This window comes from Hylobates moloch, unplaced genomic scaffold (assembly GCF_009828535.3).
Source record: "Hylobates moloch isolate HMO894 unplaced genomic scaffold, HMol_V3 SCAFFOLD_8, whole genome shotgun sequence".
NCBI lineage: Eukaryota > Metazoa > Chordata > Mammalia > Primates > Hylobatidae > Hylobates > Hylobates moloch.
In genome coordinates, this window is record NW_026652283.1 from 91,725,184 (window position 1) to 91,741,597 (window position 16,414).

General features: G+C 43.8%; 1 protein-coding gene and 1 non-coding gene across 2 annotated transcripts in view; one reads left to right on the plus strand and one right to left on the minus strand.

Moving 5' to 3' along the window:
- The window catches only part of ITGA9 (integrin subunit alpha 9), a 378,558-nt gene that overhangs the window by 243,348 nt on the left and 118,796 nt on the right, over nucleotides 1–16,414 (minus strand). The gene's annotated exons all lie outside the window — the stretch shown is intronic.
- LOC116473976 (U7 small nuclear RNA) lies at nucleotides 11,921–11,983 on the plus strand. Its single transcript, XR_004249525.1, has one exon. It is a non-coding gene; the product is annotated as a U7 small nuclear RNA (small nuclear RNA).

Consider the following 16,414-nt stretch of genomic DNA (forward strand, 5'->3'; position numbering starts at 1 on the left):
GCAAAGTAGGGAGCTATTAATGCCCTAGGTCTGAAGCAGCAAGGTGGGGAGTGGTCACTGGAACCCGTAAGTTATTAGAACTAACCACCTGGCAGAAGCTATGGCCTTCTGTAGAGGGCCATGGTCACTATGGCTGGCCACTCTTCCACCCTCTTTTTCCAGTGCTCCGCTCTGACTGAACCCAACTAAAAGGCAGAGGGGAAGGTCAGTCTCCCAAGGGCACAAAGCAGGAGGGATAATGGTGAAGAATGGATCCGGAGAGGGGAAGTAGAGAATAGCCAACATAGCCACTAAGGGCTAGATACTCTATGCTGTATGCCCAACCTTATGGTCTTCAAATAATTACACTGCCTATGATCGACTGTATTATTATTATTAATAATATTATTATTATTTGAGATGGAGTCTCACTCTGTCGCCCAGGCTGGAGTGCAGTGGTGCAGTCTTGACTCACTGCAACCTCCGTCTCCCGAGTTCAAGCAATTCTCCTGCCTCAGCCTCCCGAATATCTGGGACTATAGGTATATGCCACCATGCCCAGCTAATTTTTGTATATTTAGTAGAGACGGGGTTTCACCACGTTGGCCAGGATGGTCTTGATCTCTTGACCTCATGATCCGCCTGCCTTGGCCTCCCAAAGTGCTGGGATTACAGGCTAGACTGCATTACTTATCAACTGTCCCCTACCCACCACCTGGTACTCCTACCCTTTGTCATTGACTCTAAGGTTCCTCTCACTAGAGGCTAATCTATTTCTACTCTATTTCCCCACTCTACTGAAGGATTGGGCCTCATGACTTGCTCTGGCCAATGGAATGAGAGAAGAAGTGATAGTGCCAGTTCTGAGCCTATCCCTTAAGAGGTCTCACATGTTTCTGCATGCCCCTCTTGCATTTTTGCCATCACCATGAGAAGAACCTGCCCCAGTAGCCAACTGGTTCTAGAAAGATGAGAGACATGGAGAACAGCTTCCCCAGCCAACGTGCAGACCTGCAGCAGAACTGTTCAGCCATCCCACAGATCCATGAGAACATAAATGCTTCTTGATGTGTGCCATGGAGTTGTGGGGCAGTTTGTTATGTGGCAATAGCTGACTAATACAGTCAGTCTACCCAAGGAAATAAGCCATCCCATTCTGTAACAGAAGTTACAGGTTATCTAGCTTCAAGGGAAAGCATGAGCACAACTGATAGAATCAAGTCCAACATGACAATGAGAGGTCAGTAGTGTCCAGAAGGGAAAGGGAACACATGAAGTCCCAAGGCTAAGACATGAAACCTGTCCTGATGTGGAAGCCTATTCTCAGTGATTATATAACCTTTCAGAGGAATGGATGCTTGATTTGTTTTTTAATTTACACCCAGCCTTGTTCCAACAGGATTTAAGGCTGCTTACAACAATGCTCACAACAAAATAAGTGAGAAAAGTAGAGGAGCAAGGAAATCATGGCATGTGAAACCAAGGTATCAACAAATCAAATCCAAGTCCTCCTGCTAGACATGAACTACATACATAGTTGCCTCTGAGCTTCTGCAAAGCTAGTGCAAAGATAGAAATAAGATTGGGGGCATGAGTAAGGTACAGATGAACCAGTAATTCAGAAGAAGGACAGCTATTTTCTGGAACTGAGATCTGACAGACATGTCTTTCATGAGGCCTCATAAGACATTGGGTTATGTCATGAACAATGGCCTCAACAGAACCCTCAACAGAAAATACATTAAACATGATGATGATGATTGATGATGATGATGATGATGATAACAATAATAGCTAATGCTTACAGGGTGCTCATCATGCACATGCATATGTTTTCTAGGTGCTCAACATACAATTTATTCAACCCCTTTCTTATTATCCTCAAAGAAAATACAGTGGCTATTTCTCATCATGACCCACAGGTGAGCTACTCTGGGAGGACAAGGACCTATGCACAGCAGTCTGGGGACACCTCTCCAGAAAAGAAATCTAAACCAAGAATATATATTAGAGCAACCCAGGAGAATCCAGAAATAAAGATTTGTAAACAAAGTATCCCAGTTTTCCAATATTGGCAATTGTATAGGTTAACTTTTTGCCAGGCAAGCAAAGCATGATGGTGAGGAAGACTCAGCCTGCGGGCCACTAGCTTTCAACCTCTGGCCTACAAACTAATGGAGGGCAATAACTTCACACACTCCACCAAAAACAGAATTCATTTCCACCAAGGTTTCAATAAATACTAAAGGGCAGGAGGTTTGAAGGCCTACTGGTTGACAAGTTTTAAGATGGTGACATTCCAATGCTGTTAAGTATAGAGGCTTGAGGATTGCTTAGGCCAGAGTGGAACAGACATCTTCTTTTGTGGGTTGTGGAACAGAAGAAGACATAATCCCTGACTAGAAATGGGACAAAGAAGGTCCAAAAATCAGCCAATCAGTCTTGGAGAAGTCACACTGTTATTTCTCCAACTACGGGTTTATTCCTTCAACTTAATGGGATTGTACAGAACCCACTAAGACCAGATAGTCAGTCTACCCCCACCACTCCTTGGACTCACAGTCATCAAATGTGCCATCAATAAGTAACATCACCACTACTATCCAAAATCCTGCCACCTAGGCAGTCACTACTTACTCTACTGAGAAAAACAAACTCTCCTTCCTTTTCTTAAGAGGAAATTTGGAATGGGGTTGGAGGTAGGAAGATTAAGAGCAGAAAACAAGAAATACCATATACATTTAGCCATCTTCCTCCCCTTAAAAGTCAATCCCTATATGGAAATGTTTGCTGCCCCTTCTTAAACAAGACAAATGACCTCAGGGCCAGAGAAATAAAATCCCCTGCCCATCTTGACTCAACAGGTTCTCTGACAAGCTAAACACAGCTGCACTTCAACTGCTATTTTTAGATTCTATAAATTCTGGCCTCTCTTTTTCTCTTGAAATATGCTTTAGAGACTTGCCAAAGACTTTTATCTAGGCTCTAACTCCATGACAATAATTTCATGAGTATGAAATCACCACTATGGCGTTTGTTTGCTGCTATTGTCATTATTAAGAATATACTCATAAAACACGTGGAGGGTTTCTTTCTCCTTGGAGGGGAGGCTGCCTGCCTCTAATTGCTGTTGTAGTCTGAATTATGGACAGGAAGAGGAGATTTTGCCACCAAACTGATTTCCTTTTTAAAAAGTGGAAGAAAAAGAACCAGAACAAGGGCTGCTTATCTCTAGGACAGTGTTTCTCAAAGTGTCCCAGATTTCCAGGTGAACACCTCCTACCAGATGTATCCAATTGAATTTTGTGGAACTGGGGTCCTGGCCCCACCTGTAGTAGTCATGCCACTACAGCACCCAGCTTTGAGAATGCTGCTTAGTTCCAAAGCCAAGTCCCACTCTGAGTTCGCTCTCACTTTGTTCTAACAATTAAAGCAGATGGCTGCAGGGAGGGCACCAAAGTCTTCTACGGTGTTAACAAGGTGAATATCACGGGTCCTGATGCTTTCGAGACATTGTCTTGCTTTCCAGACCTTGCTCAAAACTGACCAACTTGATTCTGGAAGCTGCCATCTAAACAGGGCAGATAACTGGAACACAATCTCTTCAAAGCAAGAAATAGAACTGGGTCTGTCCCACTGCATTCAGCATCCAACATAGCCCAAGAACACGCATTCTCTCTTTCCTCCAGATAGTCATGAATCCAGCCAGCCAGCCAACATCTTGTGGGTGTCATCCCCATGCACAGTCCTGGGCTACACTGTCAAACAGTCCTCACCAATCACGCGTTCAAGACCCAACCTAAGATCCATGTTTGAGTGTTCTCTTTCCCTCCCTTTTTCACATCTAAGACTTCAGCTATTCCTACTGTCTTTACCTCCAAAAGTTCTCAAGACTCACTGCTTCCCTCTGTTCCCTCTGTGACCACACTAGTCCAGCCGTCTTGTCCACTGTTCTTGCCTCCTAGCTGGGCTGTCTGCTTCCACTCCAGCTCCTGTCCTCCATTCACTCTCTCCACAGGCCCAGAGTGATTTTTTGAAAATATCTACAATATCAGGTCACTTCCCTGCTTCCCAGAGCACTGTAAATAAAATCCAAACTTCTTAGCTTAGCCTATGTAGCCCAGCACACTCTGCTCTTCATCCCTCTCTCTGGGTTTTCCTTCATATATTATTTTGTTCAGTCTTCCTAACAACGCTTTGAAGGAGGAATTAACCTCAAGTTCCAGGTGAGATTCTAGAGAGTCAGAGAAGTAAAGTAACTCGTCCAGAGTCACAGAGCCAGTAATTGTAGAGTCAGAATTCATTCCCGTGTCTTTTGGACACCAAAGTCCAAGTTCTTTGTACTCAACCTCTTAGCTCATGTTAATCAAATTCAAACACAGAAATACGGCAGGAAGCCCCTAGGATTCCTTATTACTGTATGTATTTCCAAAGGTCAGACCTGAGTTGATTTAGAATGGCCATACAGGAGCACATCCAGGATAAAAAAGAGAAAAGGTAAGAAAGAAGAAAAGGAGGGAAGAGGAGAAGAGAAAATGAGGAAGAATAATGTATGCTCTGGCGAATATTTAAAAAAGAATTACAAAACTCAGCTCAAACTTCCATCTGCTGTGGGCCAAAGCCCTGTTAAGCTTCCAGTGCTAGAGGGTGGGGCCAATAGTGATTTTTCCCCTCTCCCTAGAAGTTGCAGTCCCTGGTTACATCACCTCTCCCAAGACTTAGTGGATAAAGTGAATCAGCCAGTCACATAGTAAGGCTCACCAAAGACACTTTCCGACTGAGAAGTCTGGCTGTCAGAGTTTCCTTCCCCTCCAGAGCAAAAGGGGAAAGCCCCTCCTTCCAGCCATCCACTGATTTTTCTTGTGGTGGAACATAAATTTATGTAACTAGATTTTCAGAAGGATTCCCTGTCCTTTTACAAACATGAAGTACTGACACAAGTTTTCTCAGACATCTCCCATCTTTCCACATTGTCAGTTCAAACTTGAAAAAAAGAGTGAAAAGTGGCATTTTTCATAAAGATTTCTCCCCAACAATCTACTGATACTGACTAGTGGCGAAACCCTTCTGTCTTGCTTTCCTAATATCTGGAATCAGGTAGTACTTGGTATGTACTTCATATGTACCATACTGCTAATTTTCATGCCTAGAATTACTTTTCCAACGTTATTGGTAACTATTAGACTCTTTATCATTAAAAGCACATTAAACGGATAATTATGTAAAAGCTCTCTGGGAAGAAGTTAACCTTTTAAAAATGCTTAACAGGAAATCATTTATAACTGCATATCCATGGTGAGGGATATGGGAGGCAAGGGCTGAATCTGAATCAATTGAACAAACATGGGCTCTAACGCCAACATGTGGGCCCCTGGCTTGATACAAAGAGGAGAGGATAAGCTCCTGGCTTCCAAATGGCCTAGGATCTGATAGGAGGGTTAGATATTATAAACAGAATATTTGGCAGAATATATTAAGGTTCACACATGAGGTTCTTCATATATTCTAGACCATGGCAGAGACTACATGCCTAATCAATATCCATTCTCTACTTTTCCCTTTTAACCAAACTCAATTTTATTCCAATCTACAATATGCCTACCTAAAAGACATTTTCTAGTCTCCCCTGGAGAAGAGGTGGTCAAGAAGATATAAGCAGAAACCATAATGTGAGGCTTCCAGGAAAACTCCATAAATAAAGACAAATTAGCTGGGAGATAATTTTCTTTTGTAATCTTGTCTCTTCCTTCTTTTTCCTATCTGGAATTTGGATGTGATGGCTGGAGCTCCAACAGCCACATTGGGCCATGAGGTAACTTTGAAACTGGAAGCCATGTTCTGAGGATGGTGGAACAGAAAGAGGAAAGGATCCTTGATCTTTGATGTCCATGGAGCCACCATAACAATGCTGAATTACTTCAGTGTGAGAATAAACCTCTACTGCATAAACTTATTTGGGTTTTCTGCTACATGCAATTTGACTTGGCTTGAAAGAGTGGTGGCACCATGTGACCATTAGGGGAGGAGTTAAGAGAAGGATGGGCTGATGAGACGGCTTCCCTGGGACTATGCACACTGCTGGGAGGCCATTTCCTGGATACCAGAGGACAGGTTCTCAAAACTTCTCTTGGGAAGGATGAGATACTAAATCATGATGGAGGGGACAAGCCTCCTATCTTTAACATGATTTAACTTCCACTAATCAATTACGAACCATCTCATTTGGCTTCTTCCTCTTCTCCCTCTCTGCTTGCTCCCCTTTCTCAGCCCTAGGTGACTGGCACATGACTATACATGGCTAAACCTTACAAGGAATAGGAAGCAAACATCTTACGACTTTACCTTCTTTCTTCTCTCCCACCATGATGAAGCTTTCCCTGTAGCCCTCTTGGGGACCTGGACACAGAAATAGCTCGGACACAGGAGTCCACTGAGATTATGACTTATGGGAGGCAGATTTCTCTCATCATTATTTTGTTTGAGGCCAAAAGGATTCCAAACAAAATTCCTGATCCCATCTAAATCCAAATCAGAGTGGTGGTCCAGGGCCAATGGGAGAATGGTCTCTCTTGCCCAGTTAATAGATGTAAGCAAGCAAGACTGTTGCAGCCGAGGGACCACTGTGGCGTGACCAAGCCATGGGGAGAAAAAGATGGGTGAAAGGAAGGAACTCCCTAAGGGAATGGCAAGTCAAGACTGAAGATAGACAGCTGCTGTCTTCCTTGAAAATTCATCCAAAAGCTGACTGGCCTTTACATTTCCCACCAAAAAGCAGTGGGTCATTCCATATCCCTCTAGGGGTGAAGACCCTTCTGAAGGAGGCAAGCTTCTCCACCCCTTACCCCACACGGGCCCATAAGGCACATAAATCCTTATGAAATGAGCTCATCCAAAACTTCCCAGCAGTGAACTAAAATTTAGCAACATCATGCAGTACATTTAAAACTTCCAAAATCAAACCTTTCATTCCAACAGAAACACAAGTTTTCAAAGAGCAAATGGAACCACAGTAGAGTGTCTTCCCCTCATTGAACATTTCTTGTACCTCTCAACTGCAGCCTCCCACCCCCCAAAACAATCCTTTCTAGAACTAAAAATATCAAACTTTATTAAGTATCAGTTCCTCACTAGAAACCATGTTTGGGCTTCAGATTAAATAGCAAGAATTCTTTAAAACTACATTATTTTTAAAAAAGCAAATAATGACCAAGGGAAAAAGAATCCCAGATTTTTCCAATACAACATAAAGATGACAGCATGAGATAATACTGAAGCCCTCCAGGAAGAAAGACCAACACACGAATCATAAAGGGCTCTATTTATACTCCAAGTGACGCTCACAACTAAATAAAAACGTGTTTCTGTTTCCACAAATCTACTTAAATTTCACATGTTCTGCGCACTTAGCCATCATCACACAGGAAGAAGTCACAGAGTTTCACAGTAGATGTGGAAATGGAAGGTTTTATTAATTGTTCCTCTTGTACCACAACCTAATTAAAAACAGAACAAAAACAGTTCAGAAGTTTCTAATGCATGTTGGGGGGTTGAAGGAAGGCTGGTTATTCCAAAATTAAAGAAGCCACCAGAAAGAACTTAATCTTTCCAGCCATCATCTATGCCACTTTTTTATGCCTTTTAAGGGTATGTTAGAAATGCACCAGAAGATGGCTGGGAAAACCCATTTGGATGATACACCAGAAGCAGCAATAGCTGGTTCCACTGTTAGTGTTTGGGCTTGGAGATTCACTTGATGTCAGCTATGAAGGTGCCAACACCACTCTCGGCTCAGATGAGGCCAACAGCATCATTTGGGTTTTCTGATTGTATTCACTTAATGCCCAGCCAGGATTCCTTTTATACTCAAGAAAACTCAAACAATTAACTGAAGCTCAAGGCATTCCCACCCAAGAAAGAAACTGGAAGTGGGGCAGAAAGGCTGAAGAGCTCAGCCATATCTAACTAGCAAACATGGGAATCCTCATTCATCCACAGGGTGGTGTCATGGCTGTACCACAGGAAGGAAATGACTTCTGTGGATGTGGCCCTCATCTTTCTGTTCTTCCCAGCCCCACTGACCACCTGCGCCACATCAGAGGAACAGAGCCCAAGGACTGGACGACCCCAAGAATGGGTCCTGAGGGGAAGGGATCAGCCTGTGTCAGACTGGACCACATGGTGTCCTAGCCGCACATGGCTCTGAATGAGCAAGGTGACTTGATTCTACCATTTCTGTTTCACTCTATTTTCATTTTTTAAAACAAGAATTGTGGTTGGAGGTGGAGTGTGGTGGCTCATGCCTGTAATCCCAGCACTTTGGGAGGCCGAGGTAGGTAGATCACTTGAGTTCGAGACCAGCCTGAGCAACATGGCGAAACCCTTGCCTCTAGGAAAATGCAAAAAATTAGGCAGGCATGGTGGTGTGCGCCTGTAGTCCCAGGTACTCGGGAGGCTGAGGGAGGATGGCTTGAGCCTGCAAGGTGAAGGTTGCAGTAAGCCGAGATTGAACCACTGCATTCCAGCCTGGGCGATAGAGCCAGATCCTGTCTCAAAAACACATTATGGTTGGGACCTCCATGCTTGGCTGTGGCATGCCTGTCATGCTCCATGGAGTCTTCCCCCTCACTCTCTTCCCACCTCAACCTCTCCATCAGGACTTTTCTAAGCAAAAAGTGAGCCCAGGGGGAATGTTTCCTGACCACCCACCTCACACTGTTGTAACTGAAATCCTTCATAACAAAATGAAGATCCCAACATTGACATATAAATTATTCATCAAAAGCCTGGCTTTCTCTTATTAAGGAAAAAATATATCAATACTCCTCATTCACAGGAAGTGCATCTGCAGGAAAGTTACGAGTGTTTCTATTAAAAGGCTGCTCCAGGCCAAGGCCAAATTCATCCTTTTCTCCTCTCAGCTCCCCGAGCCGTGTGTGCCCAGCTGCAAGAAGGCGCTGGCCCACATCTTGTCATTACCAGCTATGTCCTCCCTGGAGGACGACGCCCTTGAGGACAAGGACAGTGACCTGTTTACCCCTGTGTCCCTGGAGACCAACAGCATCCAGGGAAGAATTAAAGCCACCTGAAGCTCCACTGGCTCCAGGCTGCTGGCCAGTGAGCTTTCCTGGGGGTATGGCCGAGCCCTTCATGGCTTCTTCTGAGAATCATCAGTTCCAAAAGCATCCTTTTACTTGACTCTGGGTTTTGTTTCTTAAGAATGATTTTCAGAAAGTCTAAAATTAGCCACCCTAAAACTCAATTATGAAAACCTTGACCTATTATCAGAATAATAAATGTTTTGAGTTGTAATGGCTTGTTTCCATAGTGCTCAAAGCATTTTGCAGGTAGCCCCATTTTTGGCAAGCAGATACTCCAGGGTGGATGATGCACAGCCATGCAGCCATGCATCTGTAGCCATCCTTTTTCACCTGGGTCACTGTCTCCCTTCTACCAGGATGACCTTGGCACTCAACAAAACAGCCAAAGACTAAGAGTACTGAGTACTGATTCCCCAGTCAACACAAATTGGGCTTGGGTTTTGTCTCAGTGCTCTCTGCTTATAACACCTTGGGCAGAGCTGCTTTCCTTTCTTGGCCTCAGTTTCTTCGTGGATATATGACAGCACACACTTCACAGGGCTGTGGTGAGGACTAGCAGAGACAACTTGGGTAAAGAGGTTAGAATGGTGCCTGGGTACAGTCAGCACTCAGTAAACACTAGTTGCCATCATTGATGTTATTTTTGTGACTCTCACTACCTTTATTTACCCTTAAACAGGAGACAGCAGAGAAAGCCAAAGTTACACAGCAGCCTGAACAAAACACTAGTAGGTGAGGGCCTGGTGGAATATGCTGTTAAATGCCCGCTGAAGGTCAACCGGTGATCTGGGACTCCTCCTCCTTGCAGCACTCTGAAGCCCCCAAACCAGCAAACAGGACAATCTAGAATCTGCTACTACCAAGCAGGAATGCCCTAGGATGAGTGGCACCAGCAGCACAGGGCACAGGTACCTTGGGGTAAGAAGCATCTGTGGTCATGTAAACTTCCTCACCACCAAGATGCTCACCAACGGACACATTTTATCATCAAACACTGAAATGCAACTGTATATAGCTGCTCCCACCCTATTACCCTTGACTCAAGGGGACTTCAGCAAAGCTGCCTCCAAGGAAATATACTCTGTACACAGATGAAAAAGACCCTTGAAAGCAATTCCAGGGCAGGGTCTTCTGGAAGGTTCTGAGAATGAGTTCCAGTTCCAGAAGTCTGGATGAAGTCATTCTGATCCTGCTGGAGCCGCAATCCCAACATGGACCTGCTCTCCCAGTGTGACCTCAGACCTTCACCACCCGGAAGGGCTGAGCACAGCCCCACCCAAAGAAACCCCCCTTCTGCAAAGAAGGAACACAGCTGCGGCTGCTGTGACCTTAAGTGATTTGCATAGTCAATATTCCCCACTGTGATGGGAAATGGCTGTGAAACGGCAAGGAACTTTCCAAAGGCTCAATGAGAAATCAACTGTGGGGCTAAAAGGAGACAACGCAGGAAGTTTAGGAAAAGGTAACCACATCCCAGTGGGAGTTCAACAGCTTTATAGCTTGCTGGTTAAAACTATAAGTTTTAATTTCAGATTGGATCTTAATGTAACAATCCTTGGCTGCAAGACCTGCATGAATATGGAATAACAGGAAAGAATAATAGGAAAAAAATCAGCAAAGGTGACTCTTGGGACTGATATTTTATTACACCACACTTGATTCTAACCCAAAGGTCAGAAAGCAATAGGATTTTACTCTCTACTTAACCTGGAGCTTCTCCAACCATTATTTAAAGTCGGACGTTCTGAAGATATGAAGCTGATTCAAAAATAAAACAGGGTTTATTTTGGTGGGGAGGGGCAAATAAAAAGGAAATACACTATTAACAGTCTTAAAAGAAATATCTACCCTATGAAGAATATCAGGACCAAAAATAAACTTCACCTAAATGTAAAATAAACTTTTACAACCAATCTTCTCCTGGTGTGGATTTTTTTCTTCCTATCTGACTTAAACATAAGCAAGACAGGACATCGACTGGGATGAACTTTTCCCTTTTTAGATAGTATATGGAATTTTCAAGGCCTGAGCTAAATATAAATAAATCTTTAAAAGGTCAAATTTTCAACGGGATAAGAATATAATATGGAGTCCTAGGATTCCCATGTGAAGTGATTATCTAGAAGAGCCACTAGATTGGTGCCCTGCTCATTCTGCCTAGCTCAGAGACAGATGGAATATTTGTGGGGTGAATGCACGGCCTGGCATCCCTTGTCCTTGTCCACTCCTGCCACTGTGTCCACACTGACCTAAGCCTCTATTCAGGATCTTCACAAGTGGCTCCCCGTACCTGGCACACATGGCTCATATTCTCTTCTTTCAATGTAAAAATACATTTCCTTCCTTGAAGCTATTGCTAGATCACAGAAGTGCCAGGCAACCGCACTCTCTCGGAAATCTCACTAGGAATCAGGTTGCCATGCTCTGAGGAAACCCAAGTCAGCCCAGGCAGAAAGACCACATTGAGAGGCCATACGTAGGTGTTCTGGATGACAGCCCATCTGAGGTCCCTGTCCTAACCATGCACCTGTGGGACACGTGGGCAAAGACACCCCAGGGGACTCTAGCTCCTGTGGTTGAATCTCCCCTGCTGAGGCCCAGAATGTCATGGAACACTGAGTCTGAATAACCCACAGAATCTGTGAGCAAAATAAAATGATTATTTCATAGCCCCAAGTTTTGGAGTCATTTGTTACAGAGCTAGAGTAACTGGGACATCATGTCTCAGTAAACAGAATCACAAATCTGAATGAGAACCCAAAGTGAAAAACGAGCCAGGTGTTTAAACACACTGGGAACAAGGTGGTCCCTGAAGCAGCAGATGAAGTTAAAATCCCAGCTCTGAATGTTATGGCTCTTTTAGAATTTGTCTAGCAGGTTTTCTGGTCTTTACCAGAAAAGTCTCCCCTGTCCCTCCACAAAAAAAAATCCCAGCTCTGTCATTAACCGCCTGTGGAGCCTGGGCCAGGTTCTTCTCTGAAGTCTCCACTGTATAAACTGTAAAATGAGACTAACAGAAGCTAATGAGACCACTGCAGGGATTAAATGGGACAGTTTAAGTGAAGTGTGAGGCCAGGTATGTAAGGTATTGTTATTAACATCACATGTGAGATCTTATCAAAGTCTATACATCTTCATTTTACAGACATGATTTATGACTCCATCATGCTTTTCAGGCTTATTGGAAAATGAGAGTGAGAGGTGATGATGAAAGCAGTAACAGGTAAAAAATTAAATGAGGCTTAAAGAATTCTAGAACTGTACCATTTTCCTCCCTCCAGCTGATTTTCTCTAGAACGTACACTGTTAGCATCTACAAAACACAACCTTGAGTAGGTAGGAAAACTAAGGATTGTAGTCCTTAAAAAGCATATACACAAATATCACCCATTACAGTATGAGACGTCTTTGGATGTCTCAGTCTTATAGTAAGAACTAAAATGTATTGCCTTCTATCTGTAAGTGACAGGTCCAATTCTAACTGCATAAGCTATATTATCTTATTTGGTCCTTACAGCAATCCTACTAAATAAGTTGTAGTATTATCCCAACTTTATAGGTGAGGAAACTGAAGTGCAGGGAGGTCACATCACTGGCTTAGGATCACACAGGGATGATGTGACAAAACAAGGATTCCCAATCCAAGCATTCCAAAGCCAGGCCATGCTCTTAACCACTCCACAGTAAGGCCTTCTTGCGGTCATTTTCTTGAGGGTAAAATGTGAACTCCCATTCGGTTCATTTCCTATCTAATTGTTGGGAACTTAAAAAGTACTGTTAATAATAATCCTGCCACTCAAGCTCCCTCGAAGAAACAAAGGGAAAGACAGAAAAGACTTTCACCAGAACACAGGAAAAAAACAATGTTTTCTGCCATCTCTAACACACTTGGTGTGTGAATGACACGCATCCATCCTCAGAGACCCCTAAGCATGTTTACAGGGCAGGATCCAGGAGGTGGCAGCTGAATGTTAATGGTCCATGTCTCATGGCTTGGATTCTGCTGAAATCCTGAGACAAAACTCAACGGGCTACTAAAATAATTTACGAAATCCCCATGATCCCCACTAGCCCAGAATTCATAGAGCAAACAGTTCAGTTCCCTCCTTTCTTTAACCAAAAATGCAGGGTCATAAGCTGTCTTTTGGAATTTCTGAGACTGAGGGCAAGCAGAAAGGCAGGATGAATAAAGGATGACAGCTCTTCAGATGGTGAGACATGATGGACAAGGACTCCTCCCTTCCATGCTCCCCTGCCACCTTCCAGCCCCAAGTATCTCCTTGCCTTCCTAGTGCCTAGGAAAGCAGAAAGCAGATTCCCTCCCCAGGATCCAGACCTCCTTCGTGGTCTAGATTACTATATCTCAGAGTGTGGTCCCAGGACCAGCAGCATCAATATCTCCAGAAAGTGCTTTGAAATGCACTCCTAGCCCCAACCCCAGACCCACTGAATCAGAAACGCTGGGGTGGGGCCCAGCAATTTGTGCTTTAGCAAGTCCTCCAGGTGATTCTGATCCCTGCAAAAGTTTAAGAACCACTGGTCTCAAATGAAAGCCACAGGCCTGAATGATGGGACCACACGAGGGCTCTAGTTCATCTCGTCCAGCCCCACTTCCAGCTAATGTCCAGACAGAATGTCTGGCCACTTGAATCACTTCCCACTCAATACCCACCCAAGAAGGCCCAGCCTTTTTGTCCAGTTGTCTTATCTTAATCATCATTTTATTCATTAAACATAAACCATGGGCAGCACAGGTGTAGTTTTGTGAGACTCTGAGCTTCCCATAAGCACAGCTCAGATTTTGCACTCTCCCTCCATCTCTTGGACAACTAGTGTGTGATACACTGCCTCCAGTAGATCTCCCTGCCCTGAGTTGGACCCTAGCCTGGGAACAACAACTCCGGGCATGCAGTATTGCTATGCAATCCCTCCTGCCCCCAAAAAGGGCCTCTGCTGAGATGCCTCCCATAAGGGACTATCCACTGGGTTTGTTCTTTTCTTCTAAATTACCACTCCTAAAGGGAAAGTTCCTTCTCAGAAAAAGTGGGTCATATGTTTCTGGCCTGATGGGCCTCACTGTCTTAAGCAATTGGAGAATGGCAGGCTTAATTTATAAAAGGCCCACTGTTTCTGGATATATTCCTACCGTGCAATACAAACAGCCTCATCTGAGCCCTGATTTAGATCACTGAATTTGGGCTTTTTATTTCCGTATGCCTCTCATCAGTAGGTTCTCATAACTTGGATTCTCATCCAGCTCTACTTCTGTACTATTTTTTCTAATGTTTTCTCATCTCTCTACTCCCTGCAGTTATTCTATCCCATTATTATTTCCCTTCTGCAGTTAAAAAGAAAAAGGATTAAAATAAGAATCTCTGTGTTTCTGGAAACTCTCACATGTCAAAGTTTGCAATGGTGAAAGGTGCAAATGTTCCCAGTGGTCCTCACCCAGGTCAAGTACAGAAGTAGATCCTCCTCCTCTGGGAATCTCACATACTCCTTTATTAGATGAATAATGAAATACTCTCAAGTGAGTCTGACAGATGAGACCAGTGGGCAACATACTGGAAAAGGAAGCCACCTGCTAGACACAGGCAACCCAAATCTATCCACTTCCAGCAATATCAAGCCTATCTGTTGTTCGGAATAAACCTATAAGACAACCTGGTCCCCAAACCCCTCTTTGCAATTAACGACGGCATTATTCCCCTACTCCTGTCCCAAAGGGTCCCACCCAGCTGAGATACAGTTCATGAATCTTTTGGACGCTCAATATTTAAGAATAGCAACAACCAGAATAACCCACAGGACTCTAAAGCTGTCCAGCAAAAGCTGCCAACCACTTGAGAGGTGCAGACTACTGGGTTTTTGCTGCATCCATGAGAAGTCAGCCAAGGCCAGGGGTGGCCAAACCCTGGGCAGAAATGCCGGGGCTCTGAAGGATCAAGGCAGCTGCTTTGGTGCATAGCAAAATCACTGACCAACCCTACCCATTTCAGGGGAGCTGGGCTCTCACAGTTGTGTGATCTTCAGATAGTTTAAAACCTCCCACTAACATTATTCAATGATATGCATTCTCAAGGCAGCTGCAGAAGTACACGTTGCATATCCCTTAATTGAAATGCGAGGAACCAGAAGTCTTTCAGATTTTGGATTTTTTCAGATTTTGAAATATCTCCATATAATAAAGAGATATTTTGAGGATGGGACACAAGGCTAAACTTCATATTCATTTATGTTTACATACACCTTCTACACATGGCCTGTAAAGGTAATTTTATACAATATTTGAAATAATTTGGGGCATGAAATAAAAGTTTTGACTGTGACTCATCATATGAGGTAAGGTGTAGAATTTCCACTTGTGGTGTCATGTCAGCACTCAAAAAGTTTCAGATTTTGGGACATTTCAGATTTCAGATTTTCAGATTAAGGATGCTCAATCTGTACCAACATTCTGTCAACAGCAAAGTAAGCTAGTGGCCAAGTCTAACTCAGCTTCATGCTCAGCCATTACTTTGCACCCAGAGACCTATAGTCTTTCATACCAAGGTTTATCAATATCTCCTTTACATATAAAGGCCATGCCACAGGACCTTTGCATGTGCTATTTCCTATCCCTGGAATGTTCTCTCCTTCCCTCAACTCTACCCCCATGATATGGTTTGGCTGTGTCCCCACCCAAATCTCATCTTGAATTGTAGCTTCCACAATTCTCACTATCATGGGAGGGACCCAGTGGGAGGTAACTGAATCATGGGGACAGGTCTTTCCTGTGCTGTCCTCATGAGAGTGAATAAGTCTCATGTGATCTAATGGTTGTATAATGAGAAGTTCCCCAGCACAAGTTCTCTCTCTTGCCTCCTGCCATCCATGTAAGACATGTCTTTGCTTTCTACCATGATTGTGAGGCCTCCCCAGCCACATGAACTGTGAGTCCATTAAACCTCTTTTTCTTTATAATTTACCCAGTCTCAGTGTCTTTATCAGCAGTGTAAAAATGGACTAATACAGTAAATTGGTACCAGGAGTGGGGTATTGCTGTCTTTCTCAGCAGTGTGAAAACGGACTAATACAGTAAATTGGTACCGGGGGGGGAGGGGGGGTTATTGCTGTAAAGATATCTGAAAATGTGGAAGCAACTTTGAAATTGGGTAACAGGCAGAGGTTGGAACAGTTTGGAGGGCTCAGAAGAAGACAGGAAATGTGAGAAAGTTTGGAACTTCCTAGAGACTTGTTGAATGGCTTTGACCAAAATGCTGATAATGATAGGGACAATGAAATCTAGGCTGAGGTGGTCTCAGAGGGAGATGAGGAATTTGTTGGGAACTGGAGTA